Consider the following 24,757-nt stretch of genomic DNA (forward strand, 5'->3'; position numbering starts at 1 on the left):
CTTCCCAACTCTCTCTCCTTTGGCTTGTATTCTCATGAAAAATGTATGTCTTTCCATAGCAATATTGATCCTAGCACCAAAGTGTCTTTGCAGTAATAACACAGACATTTCATAAACGTCTGCAGGTTCTCCAGCACCTCTTCCAATGGATATAGGGTCTAAACTGTCATAGATGTTTCTTCCTTCTATCTCTAGATTGTGAAGGAGAACAGCTTGCTTTCTTGCCGCTGAGAATTTCTCACCCCCAATTGCTATCAAATATGAGTCAAAGAGGGGCTTCCATTTTTTCCAGGGAAGAACAGGTTCCCCACGCTCTGATACGAATTGGGGTGGCTGACTCATACCACCAGCTGCCATGTTAAATGAGGGTGAAACAACAAACTAATACAATATATTAATACAACAAATTAACACAAAAAATGTTAAATAACAGTCTAACATAATAAGTTAAAATAATAAATTAAATAAAATGGTGGCTTACTTCATTTGATCCGATGACAGTATGAGGGAATGGTTGTTTTCAGGTTCTAATTCTTCATGAGCCAAACGAAAATTAATCAAAAACTTCAAAATAAAATATGTGAATATAAATGTAAAATAATCTTCCAAATAATCAAAAATTGACTAAATGTCACTGCCAGCATAAAATATTTTGGATGAATATAACATTGAGTAGTTTCCTTTAAAATGTCGATGAAGTAGGCTCACCAGAGTTTTCAGTTAGCGCTCTAGTTGTTCTGGGATAGAAAGAGGAAGTCCAGGAGGTTAATTTCCTCTTTTCTGTAAGACAACACTCCCCACAATGTTCGAGGCATTGAGACGTCAGTCAGATTCTGTGTCCGGCCAAGAGCTGAACGTTGCAGCACGCGGTGAGTTTATTTATGAAATACCCACGCGCGTACAGTCAATTGGTAGAGCAATTCTTAAGCTTGCGCTGAATTCACTTTCTTTCAATTCCTTAAACTCATGCTGAATTCACTTTCTTTCCTAATAAGTAACGCGCACACAAAAACCAGCACGTTTGTTTAACTTGTAAGTGACTCGCACGAAAAAGAAAAGAGCTCATCTCCTTGACACATGGTGAGTTTACTTTGGAAATAACTTGGGATAACTCACGCGTGCGCCGCTGATTTTGAATGCAAGTCTCTTCATTAAATGCCTTCAAAAGTCAAGGATATACACTGTTAAAAGTAATCCCGTGTCCACACTCAACCGACAGTTAAATGGTAACTCACCCGCCCGGGTTGAAAATTGCCCATCAGTTTAAAGAAGCGTAACGTTTTCTAATCGCACGCAGGGTTCAGATGGTGGTGCCAGTTCATCGTCGCCAAAATTAAAATGAAGAGTTGTTCACACAGGGTGACAGGAAGGTCTCTTTATTAGGCAACCACCATAGGACACGGGCAGGCAACCGATAGAAAGCGATCCCTCTTCAGCAACCGTCCCTGGGTTCTGATGATGCACTCCATGTTCTATTGAATGCATCATCAGTACTTAAAGGGATAATTACAACAGTATTAGCACAGTGCCATCCACGCCGAGCTGAAAAATGCCAAAAGTGTTTTTCTACCTCAGGCTCAGTATTACAGCTTTGAATTGGTAAATACCATCCAAGCCAACCTGTAATGAATAAAAGCAACCTCTACACGTGTTTCACTCTAGTTAGAGCTCATCAAAGATACAGATTTGTCCAGACAGAAGGTATCATCCAGTATCAGTCAAGACAATACCCTTTCAGGCTTCGAATGCCACATAAATTATGCACCACAGAAAACAAGGGACTCTGTATATATTCAGCACTTCTGCTCTACTGTTTGATTGCAAGAGGCTGCAATCATTAGGGGGCATATGTATCAACCGATTTTGTATTCGCAAACGCTGCAAATTGCAAAAAAACAGCGTTTACGAATACAAAATCCCAAAAGGAGATGTATGAGGCATTTCAGCCTCGCAATCTTAAGGAATCTCTAAATTTGCGATTTCTTAAGTTTGCGTAAGCATTTAAGAAAACGCAAATTGCGATTTCTTAAATGCAATGTAACACGCACCCAAGTTGTGCGATTTCTCCTTAAGAAATCGTAAATTACCACCAACTTCAAGTTGGTGGTAAATTGCGATTTCTTTGAAATATGCACTTTTTTGCATATTTCAAAGTGCCATGTGGTGCACATACATGCCCTTAGGGCATGTATGTGCGCACAGATGCTGATTTCAGGGGTGCATCAGGGTGTCATCATGACACCCTTGCACCTTTGAAATTATTCTCAATTTGCAATAAGCAAATAGCGAATCGCAAATTGAGAAGGACTTCCCATTCACTGCTATGGGCCTCCTGGCCCATAGGAATGAATGGGAAGGTAGTCCTTAATTGCGATTTCGCAATTTGCTAATCGCAATTAAGGAATTTTAAGAAATCGCAAAAGTTGTGCAATTTTTTAAATACAACCCGTTTTGCAATTCTCAAATAGCGATTTTTCGCAAATGGAGATGTTGATACATATGCCCCTAGGTCCCAAAGATCATGAGAGTTTGTTAAGTCAGCCTAGCGAATAAGTCATTGCATCCCCTCTGAAGTCACAGATGGCATAATGACTTTCTCTCTAGCTTCATTCTAAACAATCGAGAGGCACTCAGACAACAAGTGCTCCCTCTACTGGTGCCACTTATCCTGGATCACAAAAAACAAAAAACACCCTCAGTGTGCATATATGCCAGCCACTTACTCATGTTGAGTAGGGCTGTCTGATTGTGACATTGCTGAGCACTGTTGCTGCACTCTGCTCTCACTTAATGAGAGCGCAGTGTGGTGCACTTTTTGTCATGAGGGTTGGAAGTCACGAATGAAAGGTGGAGTGTCGCAGAGCACAACTAGTTCCTGTTTTGTATTTCAAGCGGACTGAATGAGGTGAGATGTGATCTGGAGGTGCAAAGAGGCGAGGTATTTCATGTTTTGCCTTTGGGGGCCTTAAGTGAGTCGGAGTGGATGACAGGCGCAAGGTATTATTGTGCACTTCGGGTACGGCTTTAATCAAGCAATGGACGTACTGGTTAGCAGGTGAAAACAGATATTATTTAATGTTGTTGGAGCCAAAAGACAATTGCTTGAGGGTGAGTATTAAGCGGCTGGGGGGAAATGACAGGCACTAGGTATTTTCTATTGCTAGTAGACTAGATGCAAGGGACAACAGTTACTTTTCTTGTCATGTGCAGGAGTGAGGAGGGAACAATAGATGATTTTAGGTATGGAAAATTAAATGTACACTTTCTGTTTTATAGTAATCTCATATGACTCCTTTAATTTCATTACCACCCTCACTGCTGGCTTGAGTCATCACCTAGAAGAAAAGGAAATTCGGGAGCCATGTTAACAAACTGAGTTCTCACATGTTTATGAGGTCGTTCGGATAAATCAGGTGGGGGGAAAAGGAAGAGGTTGAGATCCATTCAGCTTCCTTGAAATAATGCTCAATATCAAATAGGGAATGGATCACTTCACCCGAGTAACCAGGGTTTGCAAAGTGTTCAAATAAAAACCCTCATTCACGTATATAGGTCAGTGGCGGTATATCTTAATTCTCCGCCAAGTTTAAAAACGTGACAGCATCATCATAGGGCTTGTTTTTTGTATGCTTATCTCCGTCCTGAGGATGAACCACTGGTTATTACAGTAGTCATCAGAAACAAGTGAATTTCTGGTGCTCTGGTGAAGTGGTCGTTCCTCCATTTAAAATGACCATATCCATTCTTCCTGTTGCACATGTCTATAGTCAAAGCAGGCCCGCAGGCAAGGCTGCCGGGGCAAATCAAATACCGTGCCTCATCTAGGAAATGGAGCACCTTAAGTATGTCCAGTGCAGGCACCCTTTGGAAAGAGGGGTGTGTCCTTCTGGTGACCCCTCTTTATTAGGTTCCTATTTTGATGTGTAGATAGCACTTCATCTCTAGGTAACTTTTCAGCTACCAGAATCATCTGAAGTGTCCTCTTGCTCCTGCTCCACTTTTACCCACTGCCTTCCATGCCCCTATCCATTAGGATATACCCCTCTCCCCTACTCTGCTCTACCACTCTAGAACCTCCCGCTCTCTGTCCCTTCTCCCAATCCCATCCAAGCTCTCTCCCAGTCCTGACCAGAGCCAGTATTGTTGTTTTCACTATCCCATCCTCGCCCTCTCCCCCCACCCCTTTTTAAAGTTCTCCGATTTAATCTCCCTCTGACATGTCCTTTCAGGCTTATAGTGGGGCATAAAGCATGCAAAACAGGAAGCAAGGAACTCCTGGTGGTTCTGTCTCCAGTCCACTGTACAGTGCAGCAGTGCTTTCATACATCTACATATGCTATGTTTCTCTTGGCAAATGTGCCGTGATTGAGGCTTGATGATACATAAAATAAAACACAGTGTAAACCACCGAGGGAGCACTTTTTCTGATATGCCCACAGCCACTCCAAATGCAGGAAGAATCACAGCAAATGTTCCCAATGAGCTTTGTAGCAGCTCACCTAAAAAAATGGCAAGTACCACACTTCCTACTACTAGGAGCAGTTTAGATGCGCTTCATGATGTAACCTCAATGAGCACTTGAAAGAAAGTACTGTGCAAGACTTCATCTGGCACTTCTGACTCAGAGGTGTCATTGGGTCGCAGCAGCTGTCGCACTTCACAGAAACCTATTTGTTGAGGTCACACACGTATTCACGTTAATGAGATGACCACCTTCCAGTCCAATAACACATTTCTTTTTATTTGACACAAAGCATGAGCACTACATTTTTTGTCAATAAAAGTGCAAGACAATCACATGTATGTGATGAAGTGTTGACAGCTGTGAATGCTATTTCATTTCCACCCTTCAGTCGCAAGGGCATCAGGGATTTCGGGCTTAGTTCAAATTCCTTTCATTATGCCCTTCTCGTCCTCTCTGCCAGCGAAGGCCTCTCTCTAAGCAGAGAGACTGATTGAAGGCTGCACACATCTACTGTCCTGATAAAACCCTGCAGGCACACCCGATTGACTGGATGTCTTATTTGGTGGTGTTCCTGACATTTCTTCAATATACGGACAAAAAACATCATCACAAAAAACGTACAAGTATGTTCAAATACATATGGATTTATTGGCGTGCTACAGGAATTATTTCAGGAGTGTATTTGTTACGATTTTACAAAATTAGCGTCAAATATCAATAGGAAAATGTCTGAGTTTTGTTTAAAATATTAAAACAATATTGCCCGGTGGCTAGCGTGTTTAATTTGTTCCTATTTTGCAGGTGCCTTCTATGACAAGAGTTAACATAATGTTCATGCCATGGAACATTGCTTAATATTTTGTGACACTAGTGTCTCAGATTAGCACCTGCTGCACGATGCCACCAAGGACTGTGATGTTTTAAGATGTTCAGTCTTCTCCCTATTACACCTAACACAACCAACACTGTCTCAGTCCCTTTATTCCACCGAGATGGTAGTTTTGTTAACTTCGCCTCAATTCAAATGATGAACACGAAGACAGGGTCTATGTTTTTATTGGTTCAACCGGTGCAGTGGCCCTGGGCGGGAGGCCTACTGGGCCACAGAACCCTGATTATGGCTGTATTTCACAGGCCCATTTCCTTCCTTGCACTATGACCCATGACACACTGCCTGCGCCACTTCATAAAGGATGAAGGGGCAGATTTACAAGGCACTTACGCCACTTTTGCGTCACTTTTCCCATGTTAAAAGTGACGCAAAAGTGGCGCAAGGTGCTTCTAAATCTGCCCCGAAATATTTACTAAAAGTCAGAATGTCAATGAATTGTGTCCAAATATGTAATGAGCAATGATTTGGGGGCAGATTTGCTGTGTTTTGGAGAACACTAAAGTTGCTGCTCCGAGTTGCGTCAAGAGATAAACCACTAAAATAGGGGACTATATCTTGATCAGGGACACTGGAATTATGCAGCAGGAGAGGGCCAAGTTATGTGGCAGGGTTAAGTAAATTATGCGGCAAGAAAAGGCAAATTATGCAGCATAATACAGCACATATTTAATAGTGATACTTCATTATTTTATCATTTCTGAACTTGGTAACACTCTCTAGGCATTGGTTGCATTTAGTTAGTACCAATTTAACCCCCAAATATAGAACTAAGCAACAGAAATGTGACCAGTCCAGCTTTGCAAAAGTCCTTCCACTGAGCAGCACCACATTTTGTCGCATTTTTAGTAACTTTTGAACCATTTGAGCTAGAATCAATTTTTGGGGGGTTAAAATCTGCACATTATGCATCAGATGATGGATTATGTGGCAAAAATGGCAAATCTATAACTATGCAAAAATTGCAGCGGCCGCACAAACGCATAATTCCAGTGGCCCTGATCTTGATGCACTTTGCTGGTGCAGTACAGAGCTGAGCTTGGGCTTTATTTGCCTGCGGCGCGTAAAGTGAATTAATTTAACCCAATATTGCTATGAGTTAGTTCTTTACTTTCAGACAGCGCAGCACAAAAATAGAAAGAGGCAAACCTTGCTCTTTGTTTCCGAGCTGTACTACCTGAGAGTAAAGCACTAACACAATAGATATATTGAGCACAATAGAAATATTGAGTTAAATGGATTAACTTTATGCAGTGCAGGTGCAAAAACTCAGGTGCTCTGGTGCTGTTTTTCTTTTGCTCAGCTCTGGCACATTTTAGGCTGCCATGCGCCAAAGAACACACCCTTGTGTTCATTCTGTTAAGCATAGGTATTGCACAGGAAGCCTTTCAGTACAAAAATTATGCGTTAAATTTTTCCCACTTTGTATGAGTTCTGCATAGTGCAGCACACATGTCAAGTTGGCCACAAAGCCATTATTTTAGCATAAGGTAAACACATTTAGTTCTCGGTTTCCAACCATCTTTCTCCCCAATTGTTTGGCAACTAGACATTAACACAATTCCTTCATTAGACATATTTAATGCCTGGCTACTTTATGTATTCAGACTGTCTTTTGCCCATAGACGGAATCTCCAATTGCGGGTCTTCTTTCTCCCTCAGTCCTGGTGAGATACGGTGTGTCTAAATTTCTAATAAAACAACTATTTTTTCCACTATTGAACTCTCAAACTCTTACATTTGTCTTCTCTATTCAGCCTTCCTCTTATTTTATGTGAGTATAGCAGAGTGTGAACACATTTTATTTGTGCATCCAGTATGACAGCCTATATATCATACCCTATTTCCTATTCGATTAGTTTTTGTTCTTCTCTTCTTTTTTAACGTTTTCTATCTGGTCTGACACACGTAATATGTCCAATTCCACACCTAACTACACAAAAGAATGCTATTTAAAAAAGTCACAAAGGTCCTTCATTATTTGATGAAAGTACAGCCAGAGCCTCACGTCCATCTACTAACTTAGCAGTTCAGATCGAAAAATGTTAGGACAAGTATATGCTGCTTGTAGTATAAATCATGACTTAATACCTTAAAGTCTGCATCATTCCACTAGGCCTACATGTTTGGAATATTCCAGGTATCCGAAACTGAAGATAAAAAATATAAGCAAGAGTTCAGCCACAAAGGGAGAACCTGCTCAAGACATTGGATGATCTTAGAAATCAACACCTCCTTACAGCATTTTAAGAATTTTCTTGAAGAAATATCTGACCTTGAAAGACAAATCAAAGTGTCAGATATTATACCGGATCCAAAGTATCATTAGAAAAGACCATAATTGAATTCAACCAAATCGAACAAAAGAAAAAGACCACTCAAGTGAAAAGAGATATTCAGAACTACACAATAGAGAGAGCTTACTTTATCTCAGTGAGAACTGCTACAATAATCTCAACCAATCGAATATAGGGTACAATCCCCCTTGTACCTTCAAATACAAAAAAGAAGTTATGAGTTTCTCTGAAACCTTAGCAAACTCAAGTGACAACGTAGATCCCATTGAAGGAACTATCAAGACATCTAATTTAAAAGAATAACAAATTTTTTTTAGAGAGAGGTGATTGAAGAACACAGAGACATGGGAGTGGAAGGAGAAGGGAACAACAATGGTGCAGCATCTCCCCAGGCAACAGACAGACACAGCGAAAGTATTATCAATGGGGTACCCCACAAGAATAGGAGATTCACAAAGAAACCCTATTTTAATGTATCCAACCATGCTTTGTTATCCACAAATATCTCCCTACTCAGTCCTGGCTTATTCTTTTGTACCCACTAACAGGACATAATTCCTAGAATTACAAACTCAGATCTTGAAAGTCTTCTGGAAAATAGGTGATATGTTTTCTTTAAGGACCACCAGCCACCTAATCAAGATGCCACAGGCCTAAGACCCCATTCAGATTTTCCAACAATTCAATTCCCATAGAGATCCTTACCTTTGAGACATTTGACTACAAAGAGATCTCCGGGTTTCAAAACAAATACTATTACTTCTCTTGCTAGGAAAGAACAACTCTTGAGGCACTTAAAAGTTTGTTTGCCATTGTGATTAAATCAGCTAGCAAGGCAGAGGGCATAGTCTTACAAAATGCAACTAGTATTAGCAAGGGATTTTCCACCAATTGTCTAACAGTGATCAAAAATCTGAAGCTGAATAGAAAACCAACAAAAAATATTCTTACTACATATGCTAAGGAAACAATATCTCTGCATCGCAACCAATTTCCTTTTTTTAAATGAAAAAAAATCCAATAGCCTCAATTCTATAAACAGTCCCTAAAATCCATAAAAACACTGATTCATCACCTGGCAGATCTATTGTCTCTGGGTGTGGCTCTATACTGAAACCTATTGAAAAATATGTAGGCTTTTTTTTTAATAAAACCTTTTGTCTGAACCACTAGTTGCTATATAGAAGACAGTATGGACTTCATTATTATCATTGAAGATAAAGTCATTTGACTTCTGTACTTCCCTCCTGGTTACCCTAGACATTGAATCACTTTGCACACACAATTCAATTCAATTCATTTTTTTATTGTTTGATTAATTAAAATCTTTACAATTCCCCATCATATTTACATAAAATCGCGATAAAATTACAAGGAGTATAAAAAGTACTATTACATTACGTTAAATACATTTACGATAATTCCTGCTCACAAAAACCTTCTAGTCGGTGCTTACATGGCGGCTATGATACACGCCGAAACCCTAATGATAATGACACTTTGCACACACATTCCCCAACTGGAAGCACCTTCGCCTTAATCCTGGTGGGATATGTTCTGCCTCGTGTTTCCAATCCGGCAACAATTTTTTACACTATTGAACTTTCAAACTCTCTAATTTCTCGCCTCTATTCAGCCTTCCTCTTATTACATGCGAGTATTGCATGGTGTGAACTCACTTCACGTGCATGATGTGAACTCACTGGAGGCTGACTCTAGTGTATTAACCTATACTTCTGTTGATTTCATATTTTTCTTTCTCACTTAGCATGTGTGACGCCTGATGATGATTCCTTATATCAACGCGATCAAAACGCTGTCAACTTTGTGACTGATGAACCATCAATACCATTTAATATCTTAATATGTTTTTAATTTATGTAATGCTGTTTGTGGTACAGTAAAAGGCAGTTTAATAATATTTGTGTGCCACGTTGTTGAACACCGTCCATGTTTTTCCCAGACACCTTTTTTACGTTTTCTATGAAAGTATTTATTGAGTTCATGTATGTATCATTTTGATTATGGTATTAAAACGTTATTATACTAATATACTAACATTTCTCTGAATGCTTTTGAACCAGGGATCCCTGTTGTTTTGTGTATATGCTGCAAAATAGTGAGCAATATATCAAAGTTCACTTGCAAGAACAGAACACACATAACCCAGGCAGAATTTAATTTCAAAAAGTGGCTTTAGGCTAAAATTCCTCATTCTCAAGTTGATTAAGTTCTGCGGATTCAGGTTTTTGTGCTGTCTGTTGATGTTTCGACCTTCAGGCAAGCGCCCAAGGGTCTCATCAGACCCACAAAAAGGTATTGTCAATCCAGCGCCCTTTTATCAAACACAATAGCAAAAATGTCAGTGAATAGGTCTCGTCTGAAAAATAACTGCGTGAGCCTATAGCCAGGGATGAATTCTGCATAGCCTCATCCTGTCATTCGTCTCAATAAATCAGACCGCACAATCGCTAGTTGGCGATGCAGACTGGCAGGGCGTCCTTGTCCGTTTCCGGTGTGGATGTGGTTGTGCAACATCCGTTCCTGTTACAAATCTATTTCACGTGCATTGAGATTTGCCTTCGCCTGGAGAGCATGCCACAAAAGAAGAGCAAGATCAATACATACTTTTCCTTCTCGATAAAATAACTTATCTTGTTCTAGAAAGGTGCATGACTGAGATTTTACTAATAAGATCAATCACAGAGACCAACATACTGCTGAAGTTGGCACCAGAAGTATAAAAACAAAAAAAAGTGAGCAAGAGATAAAATTGTGAGGAAAAAGAAGGGGGGTTGGACATAAGATGGACAGACACAGAGATGAAAGAAAGGAATAAAACAAGGTAAAGAGAAGGAAACGTGAAAAGAAAAAAAGGGTAGAAGGTGAAATGTAAGATGGAAGTGTGAAAGAGCAAATGGGCGGAAGGGTGAAAGCATGGAAAGAAGGAAGGGTGAAAGGTTGCATGGGAGAGTGAAAGTATTGAAAGGATAAAGGTGGAATGAATGGAAGGATGAAACGGATGGATGTGGAAGAGTAAAAGGATGGATGGATGAAAGGAGATGATGGATGCAAGGATATATTGTTAGGTGGATGCGTAAAAGGATGGATGGTTGTGTGCATGCATGCATGCATGGATGGATTATCAAAGGGTGACTGAAACTTTCATAAGGAGTATCAGGTTTGCTCGCTTCATGTGCTCGGTGTGGTTAGTGATATGGTTGAAGTGGGGGTATTTTATTTTTCTCTCTCTTCTCTTTCAGCGGCACCTCAATGTTGTCTTATGTAGATTATTTCAGAACTGTTTAAATCAGCTCTACAATGAAGGGAATACAGAAACATGACAGAGTCTAGCACCAGTCAACCGCACTCCTTTAATCTGAATGAACAAGACCACACACCCCAGCCTAAAATGGCTTCACTGGCTTCAAGCTGAAATGAAAATCACATATAAAGGACTATGCGTATGCACTGTACACAATGCCCTTCAGGGACAAAGGCTATACATATATATATCTAACTCATAGGCACAATAGCACACCAGAGTACATTCACTGTCACAGTTCTTTGAATACGTTAATCCTGATCAATATAATGATATTACACTTAAAACAATTGTGTCCATTAAACTGTACCAAATTACACAGAGAATTTCAAATAGTGGTCCAATTCCACGTCGAGATGTCAATGGTTAAACTTTTATTGCAAATTCACACAGCAGCCGACGCGCGTTTCGGAACACTGAAAGAATATGGTGATAAGCTGTCGGAACTCAGGACAGCAGTGAGGACGTAATATGGTGCCAGGTTTGATGATCGTTGCATTTTAAACAATTTGCAATTTACAAGCCTAGACTGATGGTGATTGGATCTGTTATTACGCATTTGACAAGTCCCATTGGAATCCCTGAGATAGGATTACAACGAAGATTGACATTTTTGCGAGAGATTTAATGTTCACATGAAAGAAAAATTCATTTTGGAGCCTTGAAAAATCCTTGCGGGCGAAACGCGCGTCGGCTGCTGTGTGAATTTGGAATAAAAGTTTAACCATTGACATCTCGACGTGGAATTGGACCATTATGTGAAGTTTTCTGTGTTATTTGGCACAGTTTAATGGAATATGGAGTAGTAAGTGCTACAACGGTCTTCAAGAGGACCTGCGATGGATGCCGCTTCTGCCTTCCGTACACTGGAGGCGGCACATGGGTCACACGGTAGGGTCATACTGCGGTGGGACGCACATTCGTTGACCTCTCATGGCACTGCTCCACACTTCGGGGACGCTGTCCATTAGTTGTGTTTTCTGATGACGTGTCGCGCCAGCCCTGTCCAATAGCAGAACCCCTTTAGATCCAAACAGACTCTTCCACTCTCTCACCGGAAGTGAAACCAGGCCATGCGGACACTTTCACAATACAACATGCACTTTTCGGTAAAAAAAAACATTCCTTCCTCCTAATTAATCAAAAAAACGACTCACTGAAGAACAGGGGCCAGCTTCGATCGGTGAACAGCCGTTACAACAAATGTTTTACTTTGCGATACCATTACAATGCATGCATTACCACACATGTGTTGTACAACGCAAAGTCATTACTATGCATTTTTTCAGAAGGCATGGTCATTTACCACGCATGCCTTTACAACAAATTTTGTTGTAAAGGTATGTATGGTAAATGACCATGAGTTCTAAAAAAATTTAGATGATCCACGTCGTTGTAAGGAAACAGAGGCTGTTCAATTTCCTCACAACGACGTGCACCGCCCCTCAGAGAAGACATGAAGCAGGAACCATGAGGAGAGAGGAACCACGAGGAGTGAGAGCTAAGGGGGAATTGGGCATGGGGTGGTGGTTACTTTTCCAGGGGTTAGGGTAGTGCAGTGGTCTTTGAGTAGTGTAGGGGGTCGCGCTGAGGGTAGTGTTTTAGGGCTTAGGGTAGTGCAGTGGTGTTTGTGTAGTGTAGGGGGTCATGCTGGGGGTAGTGTTTTAGGGTTTAGGGTTGTGCAGTGGTGTTTGTGTAGTGTAGGGGTCGTGCTTGTGGTAGTGGTTTAGGGTTTAGGGTAGTGCAGTGATGTTTCTGTAGTGTAGTGGATCGTGCTTGGGGTAGATTTAGGGTTTAGGGTTGTGCAGTGGTGTTTGTGTAGTGTAGGGGGTCGTGCTGGGGGTAGTGTTTTAGGGTTGTGCAGTGGTGTTTGTGTAGTGTAGAGGGTCATCCTGGGGGTAGTGTTTTAGGGTTTAGAGTAGTGCAGTGGTGTTTGGGTAGTGTTGGGAGTCATGCGGGGGTGGTGTTTCAGGGTTTAGGGCAGTGCAGTGGTGTTCGGGCAGTCTAGGGGGTCGTGCTGGGGGTGGTGTTTCAGTGTTTAGGGAAGTGCAGTGGTGTTCGGGCAGTGTAGGGGGATGTGCTGGGGGTGGTGTTTCATGGTTTAGGGCAGACCAGTGGTGTTCGGGCGGTTAAGGGGGTCGTGCTGGGGTTGGTGTTTCAGGGTTTAGGGCAGTACAGTGGTGTTTAGGTAGTGTAGGGGGTCGTGCAGGGGGGGTGTTTCAGGGTTTAGGGCAGTGCAGTGGTGTTCAGGCAGTGTAGGGGGTCGTGCAGGGGGGTGGTGTTTCAGGGTTTAGGGCAGTGCAGTGATGTTTGGGCAGTGTAGGGGTTTGTGCTGGGGTTGATGTTTCAGGGTTTAGGGCAGTGCAGTGGTGTTCGGGCAGTGTAGGGGGTCTTGCTGGGAGTGGTGTTTCAGGGTTTAGGGCAGTGCAGTGGTGTTCGGGCAGTTTAGGGGGTCGTGCTGGGGGTGGTGTTTCAGGGTTTAGGGCAGAGCAGTGGTGTTCGGGCAGTCTAGGGGGTCGTGCTGGGGGTGGTGTTTCAGTGTTTATGGAAGTGCAGTGGTGTTCGGGCAGTGTAGGGGGATGTGCTGGGGGTGGTGTTTCATGGTTTAGGGCAGACCAGTGGTGTTCGGGCGGTTAAGGGGGTCGTGCTGGGGTTGGTGTTTCAGGGTTTAGGGCAGTACAGTGGTGTTTGGGTAGTGTAGGGGGTCGTGCAGGGGGGGTGTTTCAGGGTTTAGGGCAGTGCAGTGGCGTTCAGGCAGTGTAGGGGGTCGTGCAGGGGGGTGGTGTTTCAGGGTTTAGGGCAGTGCAGTGATGTTTGGGCAGTGTAGGGGTTTGTGCTGGGGTTGATGTTTCAGGGTTTAGGGCAGTGCAGTGGTGTTCGGGCAGTGTAGCGGTCATGCAGGGGGTGGTGTTTCAGGGTTTAGGGAAGTGCAGTGGTGTTCGGGCAGTGTAGGGTGTTGTGCAGGGGTGGTGTTTCAGAGTTTAGGGCAGTGCAGTGGTGTTCGGGCAGTGTTGGGGGTCGTGCTGGGGCTGGTGTTTCAGTGTTTAGGGCAGTGGTGTTCGGTCAGTGTAGGGGGTTGTGCTGGGGGTGGTGTTTCAGGGTTTAGGGGAGTAGTGTTTGGGCAGTGTAGGGGGTTGTGCTGGGGATGGTCTTTCAGGGTTTAGGGCAGTTCGGTGGTGTTCAGGCAGTGTAGGGGGTGTTTCTGGGGGTGGAGTTTCAGGGTATAGGGCAGTGGTGTTTGGGCAGTGTAGGGGGTCTTGCTGGGAGTGGTGTTTCAGGGTTTAGGGCAGTGCAGTGGTGTTCGGGCAGTGTAGCGGGTCTTGCTGGGAGTGGTGTTTCAGGGTTTAGGGCAGTGCAGTGGTGTTCGGGCAGTTTAGGGGGTTGTGCTGGGGGTGGTGTTTCAGGGTTTAGGGCAGAGCAGTGGTGTTCGGGCAGTCTAGGGGGTCGTGCTGGGGGTGGTGTTTCAGTGTTTAGGGAAGTGCAGTGGTGTTCGGGCAGTGTAGGGGGATGTGCTGGGGGTGGTGTTTCATGGTTTAGGGCAGAGCAGTGGTGTTCGGGCGGTTAAGGGGGTCGTGCTGGGGGTGGTGTTTCAGGGTTTAGGGCAGTACAGTGGTGTTTGGGTAGTGTAGGGGTTCGTGCAGGGGGGTGTTTCAGGGTTTAGGGCAGTGCAGTGGTGTTCGGGCAGTGTAGGGGGTCATGCAGGGGGGTGGTGTTTCAGGGTTTAGGGCAGTGCAGTGATGTTCGGGCAGTGTAGGGGTTTGTGCTGGGGTTGATGTTTCAGGGTTTAGGGCAGTGCAGTGGTGTTCGGGCAGTGTAGGGGTCGTGCAGGGGGTGGTGTTTCAGGGTTTAGGGAAGTGCAGTGGTGTTCAGGCAGTGTAGGGGGTCGTGCAGGGGGTGGTGTTTCAGAGTTTAGGGCAGTGCAGTGGTGTTCGGGCAGTGTAGGGGGTCATGATGGCTGGTTTTTCAGGGTTTAGGGCAGTGCAGTGGTGTTCGGGCAGTGTAGGAGGTCATCCTGGGGCTGTGTTACAGGGTTTAGGGCAGTGCAGTGGTGTTCGGGCCGTGTAGGGGTTGTGCAGGGGGTGGTGTTTCAGGGTTTAGGGAAGTGCAGTGGTGTTCGGGCAGTGTAGGGGGTCATGCAGGGGGTGGTGTTTCAGGGTTTAGGGCAGTGCAGTGGTGTTCGGGCAGTGTAGGGGCTCGTGCTGGGGCTGGAGTTTCAGGGTTTAGGGCATTGCAGTGGTGTTCAGGCAGTGTAGGGGGTGTTGCTGGGGGTGGAGTTTCAGGGTATAGGGCAGTGGTGTTCGTGCAGTGTAGGGGGTTTTGCTGGGAGTGGTGTTTCAGGGTTTAGGGTAGTGCAGTGGTGTTCGGGCAGTGTAGGGGGTCTTGCTGGGAGTGGTGTTTCAGGGTTTAGGGCAGTGCAGTGGTGTTCGGGCAGTTTAGGGGGTCGTGCTGGGGGTGGTGTTTCAGGGTTTAGGGCAGAGCAGTGGTGTTCGGGCAGTCTAGGGGGTCGTGCTGGGGGTGGTGTTTCAGTGTTTAGGGAAGTGCAGTGGTGTTCGGGCAGTGTAGGGGGATGTGCTGGGGGTGGTGTTTCATGGTTTAGGGCAGACCAGTGGTGTTCGGGCGGTTAAGGGGGTCGTGCTGGGGTTGGTGTTTCAGGGTTTAGGGCAGTACAGTGGTGTTTGGGTAGTGTAGGGGGTCGTGCAGGGGGGGTGTTTCAGGGTTTAGGGCAGCGCAGTGGTGTTCAGGCAGTGTAGGGGGTCGTGCAGGGGGGTGGTGTTTCAGGGTTTAGGGCAGTGCAGTGATGTTTGGGCAGAGTAGGGGTTTGTGCTGGGGTTGATGTTTCAGGGTTTAGGGCAGTGCAGTGGTGTTCGGGCAGTGTAGCGGTCATGCAGGGGGTGGTGTTTCAGGGTTTAGGGAAGTGCAGTGGTGTTCGGGCAGTGTAGGGTGTTGTGCAGGGGTGGTGTTTCAGAGTTTAGGGCAGTGCAGTGGTGTTCGGGCAGTGTTGGGGGTCGTGCTGGGGCTGGTGTTTCAGTGTTTAGGGCAGTGGTGTTCGGTCAGTGTAGGGGGTTGTGCTGGGGGTGGTGTTTCAGGGTTTAGGGGAGTGGTGTTTGGGCAGTGTAGGGGGTTGTGCTGGGGATGGTCTTTCAGGGTTTAGGGCAGTTCGGTGGTGTTCAGGCAGTGTAGGGGGTGTTGCTGGGGGTGGAGTTTCAGGGTATAGGGCAGTGGTGTTTGGGCAGTGTAGGGGGTCTTGCTGGGAGTGGTGTTTCAGGGCTTAGGGCAGTGCAGTGGTGTTCGGGCAGTGTAGCGGGTCTTGCTGGGAGTGGTGTTTCAGGGTTTAGGGCAGTGCAGTGGTGTTCGGACAGTTTAGGGGGTCGTGCTGGGGGTGGTTTTTCAGGGTTTAGGGCAGAGCAGTGGTGTTCGGGCAGTCTAGGGGGTCGTGCTGGGGGTGGTGTTTCAGTGTTTAGGGAAGTGCAGTGGTGTTCGAGCAGTGTAGGGGGATGTGCTGGGGGTGGTGTTTCATGGTTTAGGGCAGAGCAGTGGTGTTCGGGCGGTTAAGGGGTTCGTGCTGGGGGTGGTGTTTCAGGGTTTAAAGCAGTACAGTGGTGTTTGGGTAGTGTAGGGGTTCGTGCAGGGGGGTGTTTCAGGGTTTAGGGCAGTTCAGTGGTGTTCGGGCAGTGTAGGGGGTCGTGCAGGGGGGTGGTGTTTCAGGGTTTAGGGCAGTGCAGTGATGTTCGGGCAGTGTAGGGGTCGTGCAGGGGGTGGTGTTTCAGGGTTTAGGGAAGTGCAGTGGTGTTCGGGCAGTGTAGGGGTCGTGCAGGGGGTGGTGTTTCAGGGTTTAGGGAAGTGCAGTGGTGTTCGGGCAGTGTAGGGGGTCGTGCAGGGGGTGGTGTTTCAGAGTTTAGGGCAGTGCAGTGGTGTTCGGGCAGTGTAGGGGGTCATGATGGCTGGTGTTTCAGGGTTTAGGGCAGTGCAGTGGTGTTCGGGCAGTGTAGGGGTCGTGCAGGGTGCGTGTTTCAGGGTTTAGGGAAGTGCAGTGGTGTTCGGGCAGTGTAGGGGGTCATGCAGGGGGTGGTGTTTCAGGGTTTAGGGCAGTGCAGTGGTGTTCGGGCAGTGTAGGGGGTCGTGCTGGGGCTGGTGTTTCAGGGTTTAGGGCAGTGCAGTGGTGTTTGGGCAGTGTAGGGGGTCTTGCTGGGGGTGGTGTTTCAGGGTTTAGGGCAGTGCAGTGGTGTTCGGGCAGTGTAGGAGGTCGTGCTGGGGCTGGAGTTTCAGGGTTTAGGGCATTGCAGTGGTGTTCGGGCAGTGTAGCGGGTCGTGAGGGGGCTGGAGTTTCAGGGTTTAGGGCATTGCAGTGGTTTTCAGGCAGTGTAGGGGGTCGTGCAGAGGCTAGTGTTTTAGGGTTTAGGGCAGTGCATTGGTGTTCGGGTAGTGTAGGGGGTCATGCGGGGGCTGGTGTTTCAGGCTCTAGGGCAGTGCAGTGGTGTTCGGATAGGGTAGGTGGTCGTGCGGGGGCTGGTGTTTCAGGGTTTAGGGCAGTGCAGTGGTAATCGGGCAGTGTAGGGGGAAATGCGGGGGCTGGTGTTTCAGGGTTTAGGGCAGTGCAGTGGTGTTCAGGCAGTGTAGGGGGTCGTGCTGGGGCTGGTGTTTCAGGGTTTAGGGCAGTGCATTGGTGTTCGGGCAGTGTAGGGTGTCGTGCTGGGGCTGGTGTTTCAGGGTTTAGGGCAGTGCAGTGGTGTTCGGGTAGTGTAAGGGGTTGTGCTGGTGCTGGTGTTTCAACGTTTAGGGCAGAGCAGTGGTGTTTGGGCAGAGTAGGGGGTCGTGCTGCGGGAGGTGTTTCAGGGTTTAGGTCTAGAGCAGTGGTGTTCGAGCAGTGTAGAGGGTCGTGCTGGGGGGGGTGTTTCAGGGTTTAGGGCAGTGCAGTGGTGTTTGGGCAGTGTAGGGGTCATGCAGGGGGTGGTGTTTCTGGGTTTAGGGCAGTGCAGTGGAGTTCGGGCAGTGTAGGGGGTCATGCTGGGGGTGGTGTTTCAGAGTTTAGGGCAGTGGTGTTCGTGCAGTGTAGGGGGTCTTGCTGGGTTGGTGTTTCAGGGTTTAGGGCAGTGGTGTTTGGGCAGTGTAGGGGTCGTGCTGGGGCTGTGTTTCAGGGTTTAGGGCAGTGCAGTGGTGTTTGGGCGGTTAAGGGGGTCGTGCTGGGGTTGGTGTTTCAGGGTTTAGGGCAGTACAGTGGTGTTTGGGTAGTGTAGGGGGTCGTGCAGGGGGGGTGTTTCAGGGTTTAGGGCAGTGCAGTGGCGTTCAGGCAGTGTAGGGGGTCGTGCAGGGGGGTGGTGTTTCAGGGTTTAGGGCAGTGCAGTGATGTTTGGGCAGTGTAGGGGTTTGTGCTGGGGTTGATGTTTCAGGGTTTAGGGCAGTGCAGTGGTGTTCGGGCAGTGTAGCGGTCATGCAGGGGGTGGTGTTTCAGGGTTTAGGGAAGTGCAGTGGTGTTCGGGCAGTGTAGGGTGTTGTGCAGGGGTGGTGTTTCAGAGTTTAGGGCAGTGCAGTGGTGTTCGGGCAGTGTTGGGGGTCGTGCTGGGGCTGGTGTTTCAGTGTTTAGGGCAGTGGTGTTCGGTCAGTGTAGGGGGTTGTGCTGGGGGTGGTGTTTCAGGGTTTAGGGGAGTAGTGTTTGGGCAGTGTAGGGGGTTGTGCTGGGGATGGTCTTTCAGGGTTTAGGGCAGTTCGGTGGTGTTCAGGCAGTGTAGGGGGTGTTTCTGGGGGTGGAGTTTCAGGGTATAGGGCAGTGGTGTTTGGGCAGTGTAGGGGGTCTTGCTGGGAGTGGTGTTTCAGGGTTTAGGGCAGTGCAGTGGTGTTCGGGCAGTGTAGCGGGTCTTGCTGGGAGTGGTGTTTCAGGGTTTAGGGCAGTGCAGTGGTGTTCGGGCAGTTTAGGGGGTTGTGCTGGGGGTGGTGTTTCAGGGTTTAGGGCAGAGCAGTGGTGTTCGGGCAGTCTAGGGGGTCGTGCTGGGGGTGGTGTTTCAGTGTTTAGGGAAGTGCAGTGGTGTTCGGGCAGTGTAGGGGGATGTGCTGGGGGTGGTGTTTCATGGTTTAGGGCAGAGCAGTGGTGTTCGGGCGGTTAAGGGGGTCGTGCTGGGGGTGGTGTTTCAGGGTTTAGGGCAGTACAGTGGTGTTTGGGTAGTGTAGGGGTTCGTGCAGGGGGGTGTTTCAGGGTTTAGGGCAGTGCAGTGGTGTTCGGGCAGTGTAGGGGGTCATGCAGGGGGGTGGTGTTTCAGGGTTTAGGGCAGTGCAGTGATGTTCGGGCAGTGTAGGGGTTTGTGCTGGGGTTGATGTTTCAGGGTTTAGGGCAGTGCAGTGGTGTTCGGGCAGTGTAGGGGTCGTGCAGGGGGTGGTGTTTCAGGGTTTAGGGAAGTGCAGTGGTGTTCAGGCAGTGTAGGGGGTCGTGCAGGGGGTGGTGTTTCAGAGTTTAGGGCAGTGCAGTGGTGTTCGGGCAGTGTAGGGGGTCATGATGGCTAATTTTTCAGGGTTTAGGGCAGTGCAGTGGTGTTCGGGCAGTGTAGGAGGTCATCCTGGGGCTGTGTTACAGGGTTTAGGGCAGTGCAGTGGTGTTCGGGCCGTGTAGGGGTTGTGCAGGGGGTGGTGTTTCAGGGTTTAGGGAAGTGCAGTGGTGTTCGGGCAGTGTAGGGGGTCATGCAGGGGGTGGTGTTTCAGGGTTTAGGGCAGTGCAGTGGTGTTCGGGCAGTGTAGGGGCTCGTGCTGGGGCTGGAGTTTCAGGGTTTAGGGCATTGCAGTGGTGTTCAGGCAGTGTAGGGGGTGTTGCTGGGGGTGGAGTTTCAGGGTATAGGGCAGTGGTGTTCGTGCAGTGTAGGGGGTTTTGCTGGGAGTGGTGTTTCAGGGTTTAGGGTAGTGCAGTGGTGTTCGGGCAGTGTAGGGGGTCTTGCTGGGAGTGGTGTTTCAGGGTTTAGGGCAGTGCAGTGGTGTTCGGGCAGTTTAGGGGGTCGTGCTGGGGGTGGTGTTTCAGGGTTTAGGGCAGAGCAGTGGTGTTCGGGCAGTCTAGGGGGTCGTGCTGGGGGTGGTGTTTCAGTGTTTAGGGAAGTGCAGTGGTGTTCGGGCAGTGTAGGGGGATGTGCTGGGGGTGGTGTTTCATGGTTTAGGGCAGACCAGTGGTGTTCGGGCGGTTAAGGGGGTCGTGCTGGGGTTGGTGTTTCAGGGTTTAGGGCAGTACAGTGGTGTTTGGGTAGTGTAGGGGGTCGTGCAGGGGGGGTGTTTCAGGGTTTAGGGCAGCGCAGTGGTGTTCAGGCAGTGTAGGGGGTCGTGCAGGGGGGTGGTGTTTCAGGGTTTAGGGCAGTGCAGTGATGTTTGGGCAGAGTAGGGGTTTGTGCTGGGGTTGATGTTTCAGGGTTTAGGGCAGTGCAGTGGTGTTCGGGCAGTGTAGCGGTCATGCAGGGGGTGGTGTTTCAGGGTTTAGGGAAGTGCAGTGGTGTTCGGGCAGTGTAGGGTGTTGTGCAGGGGTGGTGTTTCAGAGTTTAGGGCAGTGCAGTGGTGTTCGGGCAGTGTTGGGGGTCGTGCTGGGGCTGGTGTTTCAGTGTTTAGGGCAGTGGTGTTCGGTCAGTGTAGGGGGTTGTGCTGGGGGTGGTGTTTCAGGGTTTAGGGGAGTGGTGTTTGGGCAGTGTAGGGGGTTGTGCTGGGGATGGTCTTTCAGGGTTTAGGGCAGTTCGGTGGTGTTCAGGCAGTGTAGGGGGTGTTGCTGGGGGTGGAGTTTCAGGGTATAGGGCAGTGGTGTTTGGGCAGTGTAGGGGGTCTTGCTGGGAGTGGTGTTTCAGGGCTTAGGGCAGTGCAGTGGTGTTCGGGCAGTGTAGCGGGTCTTGCTGGGAGTGGTGTTTCAGGGTTTAGGGCAGTGCAGTGGTGTTCGGACAGTTTAGGGGGTCGTGCTGGGGGTGGTTTTTCAGGGTTTAGGGCAGAGCAGTGGTGTTCGGGCAGTCTAGGGGGTCGTGCTGGGGGTGGTGTTTCAGTGTTTAGGGAAGTGCAGTGGTGTTCGAGCAGTGTAGGGGGATGTGCTGGGGGTGGTGTTTCATGGTTTAGGGCAGAGCAGTGGTGTTCGGGCGGTTAAGGGGTTCGTGCTGGGGGTGGTGTTTCAGGGTTTAAAGCAGTACAGTGGTGTTTGGGTAGTGTAGGGGTTCGTGCAGGGGGGTGTTTCAGGGTTTAGGGCAGTTCAGTGGTGTTCGGGCAGTGTAGGGGGTCGTGCAGGGGGGTGGTGTTTCAGGGTTTAGGGCAGTGCAGTGATGTTCGGGCAGTGTAGGGGTCGTGCAGGGGGTGGTGTTTCAGGGTTTAGGGAAGTGCAGTGGTGTTCGGGCAGTGTAGGGGTCGTGCAGGGGGTGGTGTTTCAGGGTTTAGGGAAGTGCAGTGGTGTTCGGGCAGTGTAGGGGGTCGTGCAGGGGGTGGTGTTTCAGAGTTTAGGGCAGTGCAGTGGTGTTCGGGCAGTGTAGGGGGTCATGATGGCTGGTGTTTCAGGGTTTAGGGCAGTGCAGTGGTGTTCGGGCAGTGTAGGGGTCGTGCAGGGTGCGTGTTTCAGGGTTTAGGGAAGTGCAGTGGTGTTCGGGCAGTGTAGGGGGTCATGCAGGGGGTGGTGTTTCAGGGTTTAGGGCAGTGCAGTGGTGTTCGGGCAGTGTAGGGGGTCGTGCTGGGGCTGGTGTTTCAGGGTTTAGGGCAGTGCAGTGGTGTTTGGGCAGTGTAGGGGGTCTTGCTGGGGGTGGTGTTTCAGGGTTTAGGGCAGTGCAGTGGTGTTCGGGCAGTGTAGGAGGTCGTGCTGGGGCTGGAGTTTCAGGGTTTAGGGCATTGCAGTGGTGTTCGGGCAGTGTAGCGGGTCGTGAGGGGGCTGGAGTTTCAGGGTTTAGGGCATTGCAGTGGTTTTCAGGCAGTGTAGGGGGTCGTGCAGAGGCTAGTGTTTTAGGGTTTAGGGCAGTGCATTGGTGTTCGGGTAGTGTAGGGGGTCATGCGGGGGCTGGTGTTTCAGGCTCTAGGGCAGTGCAGTGGTGTTCGGATAGGGTAGGTGGTCGTGCGGGGGCTGGTGTTTCAGGGTTTAGGGCAGTGCAGTGGTAATCGGGCAGTGTAGGGGGAAATGCGGGGGCTGGTGTTTCAGGGTTTAGGGCAGTGCAGTGGTGTTCAGGCAGTGTAGGGGGTCGTGCTGGGGCTGGTGTTTCAGGGTTTAGGGCAGTGCATTGGTGTTCGGGCAGTGTAGGGTGTCGTGCTGGGGCTGGTGTTTCAGGGTTTAGGGCAGTGCAGTGGTGTTCGGGTAGTGTAAGGGGTTGTGCTGGTGCTGGTGTTTCAACGTTTAGGGCAGAGCAGTGGTGTTTGGGCAGAGTAGGGGGTCGTGCTGCGGGAGGTGTTTCAGGGTTTAGGTCTAGAGCAGTGGTGTTCGAGCAGTGTAGAGGGTCGTGCTGGGGGGGGTGTTTCAGGGTTTAGGGCAGTGCAGTGGTGTTTGGGCAGTGTAGGGGTCATGCAGGGGGTGGTGTTTCTGGGTTTAGGGCAGTGCAGTGGAGTTCGGGCAGTGTAGGGGGTCATGCTGGGGGTGGTGTTTCAGAGTTTAGGGCAGTGGTGTTCGTGCAGTGTAGGGGGTCTTGCTGGGTTGGTGTTTCAGGGTTTAGGGCAGTGGTGTTTGGGCAGTGTAGGGGTCGTGCTGGGGCTGTGTTTCAGGGTTTAGGGCAGTGCAGTGGTGTTTGGGCAGTGTAGGGGGTCGTGCTGGGGCTGGTGTTCCAGGGTTTAAGGCAGTGCAGTGGTGTTCAGGCAGTGTAGGGGGTCATGCTGGGGCTGGTGTTTCAGGGTTTAGGGAAATGCAGTGGTGTTCCGGCAGTGTAGAGGGTTGTGCTGAGGCTGGTGTTTCAGGTTTTAAGGCAGTGCAGTGGTGTTCGGGCAGTGTAGGGGGTTATGCTGGGGCTGCTGTTTCAGGGTTTAGGGCAATGCAGTGGTGTTCGGGCAGTGTAGGGGTCGTGCTGGGGCTGGTGTTTCAGGGTTTATGGCAGTGCAGTTGTTTTCGGGCAGTGTAGGGGGTCGTGCTGGGGCTGGTGTTTCAGGGTTTAGGTCAGTGCAGTGGTGTTCGGTCAGTGTAGGGGGTCGTGCTGGGGCTGTTGTTTCAGGGTTTTGGGCAGAGCAGTGGTGTTTGGGCAGTGTAGGGGGTCGTGCTGGGGGTGGTGTTTCAGTATTTAGGGCAGTACAGTGGTGTTCGGGCAGTGTAGGGGGTCTTGCTGGGGGTGGTGTTTCAGGGTTTAGGGCAGTGGTGTTCAGGCAGTGTAGGGGTCTTGCTGGAGGTGATATTTCAGGGGTTAGGGCAGTGCAGTGGTGTTCGGTCGGTGTAGGGGGTTGTGCTGGGGTAGTGTTTCAGGGTTTAGGGCAGTGCAATGGTGTTCTGGCGGTGTAGGGGGTCTTGCTGGGTGTAGTGTTTCAGGGTTTAGGGCAGTGCAGAGGTGTTCAGGCAGTGTAGGTGGTCATGCTGGGGGTGGTGTTTCAGGGTTTTGGACAGTGCAGTGGTGTTCGGGCAGTGTAGGGGGTCGTGCTGGAGGTGTGGTTTCAGGGTTTAGGGCAGTGCAGTGGTGTTTGGTCAGTGTAGGGGTTGTGCTGGGGATAGAGTTTCAGGGTTTAGGGCAGTGCAGTGGTGTTTGGGCAGTGTACGGGGTCGTGCTGTGGTAGTGTTTCGGATTTTAGGGCAGTGCAGTGGTGTTTGTGCAGTGTAGGGGCTTGTGCTGGGGTAGTGTTTTAGGATTTAGGGCAGTGCAGTGGTGTTCGGGAAGTGTAGGGGGTCGTGCAGGGGTGGTGTTTGAGGGTTTAGGGCAGTGCAGTAGTGTTTGGGCAGTGTATGGGGTCATGCTGGGGGTGGTGTTTCAGGGCTTAGGGCAGTGCAGTGGTGTTTGGGCAGTGTAGGGGTCACGCTGGGGGTAGTGTTTCAGGTTTTAGGGCAGTGCAGTGGTGTTCGGGCAGTGTAGGGGGTCGTGCTGGGGTGGTGTTTCAGGGTTTAGGGCAGTGCAGTGGTGTTCGCGCAGTTTAGGGGGTCATGCTGGGGGTAGTGTTTCAGGGTTTAGGGCAGTTCAGTGGTGTTCATGCAGTGGAGGGGCTTGTGCTGGGGTAGTGTTTTAGGATTTAAGGCAGTGCAGTTGTGTTTGTGTAGTGAGCAGCGCATGCATTGTGTCGCTAGGCAAGACCTAAAAAGCATTGCTCCATGATGGCTGCCAACACTTCCTGGACTGAAGTGTTGGCAGCCAATTAGAACCAAGCTTGTGCTTGTGTAGTAAGGTCCCGCCCAGGTATATAAAGATTGTTTTCCTTTAATATCTCGAAAACTACTGAACGGATTTACACCATTTAAAAAAAAGGTTGCTTTGTGAACCAAGCACTACCTTTTTGCCAACTTTGGTGTAATTGTTTTCAGCAGTTTCAGCTGTAACTGTGTCTAAAGTTTCCTAATGGAAATAACATGGAGAAAATGCGTTTTGGGACCTCCCTTTTTTCTCGGCTCCCGCTCGACGAATCACCCCCGAAACTATATATATTACCTACTGGCAGTCGCCAGTAGGTAGTTATAGTTAGGACCTATTTTCCATAGGAAATCCGCTACATTCTATTCGCAATAACTTTGGCGCCGATTGACGAATCTTCGCAAAATTATCAACACTTTTGTCCATTTCCGGTCCGCTCCTATCCTGAAAGTCTCGGGATGATTTGTGTAGCGGGGACCGAGAAAAAAGGGGGTCCCAAAACCTGTTTTCCCCATGCAATTTTCCATAGGACCTTTAGCCGTAGCTGCAGCCCGAACT

The sequence above is a fragment of the Triturus cristatus genome, chromosome 8 (genome assembly GCF_964204655.1).
Source record: "Triturus cristatus chromosome 8, aTriCri1.1, whole genome shotgun sequence".
NCBI lineage: Eukaryota > Metazoa > Chordata > Amphibia > Caudata > Salamandridae > Triturus > Triturus cristatus.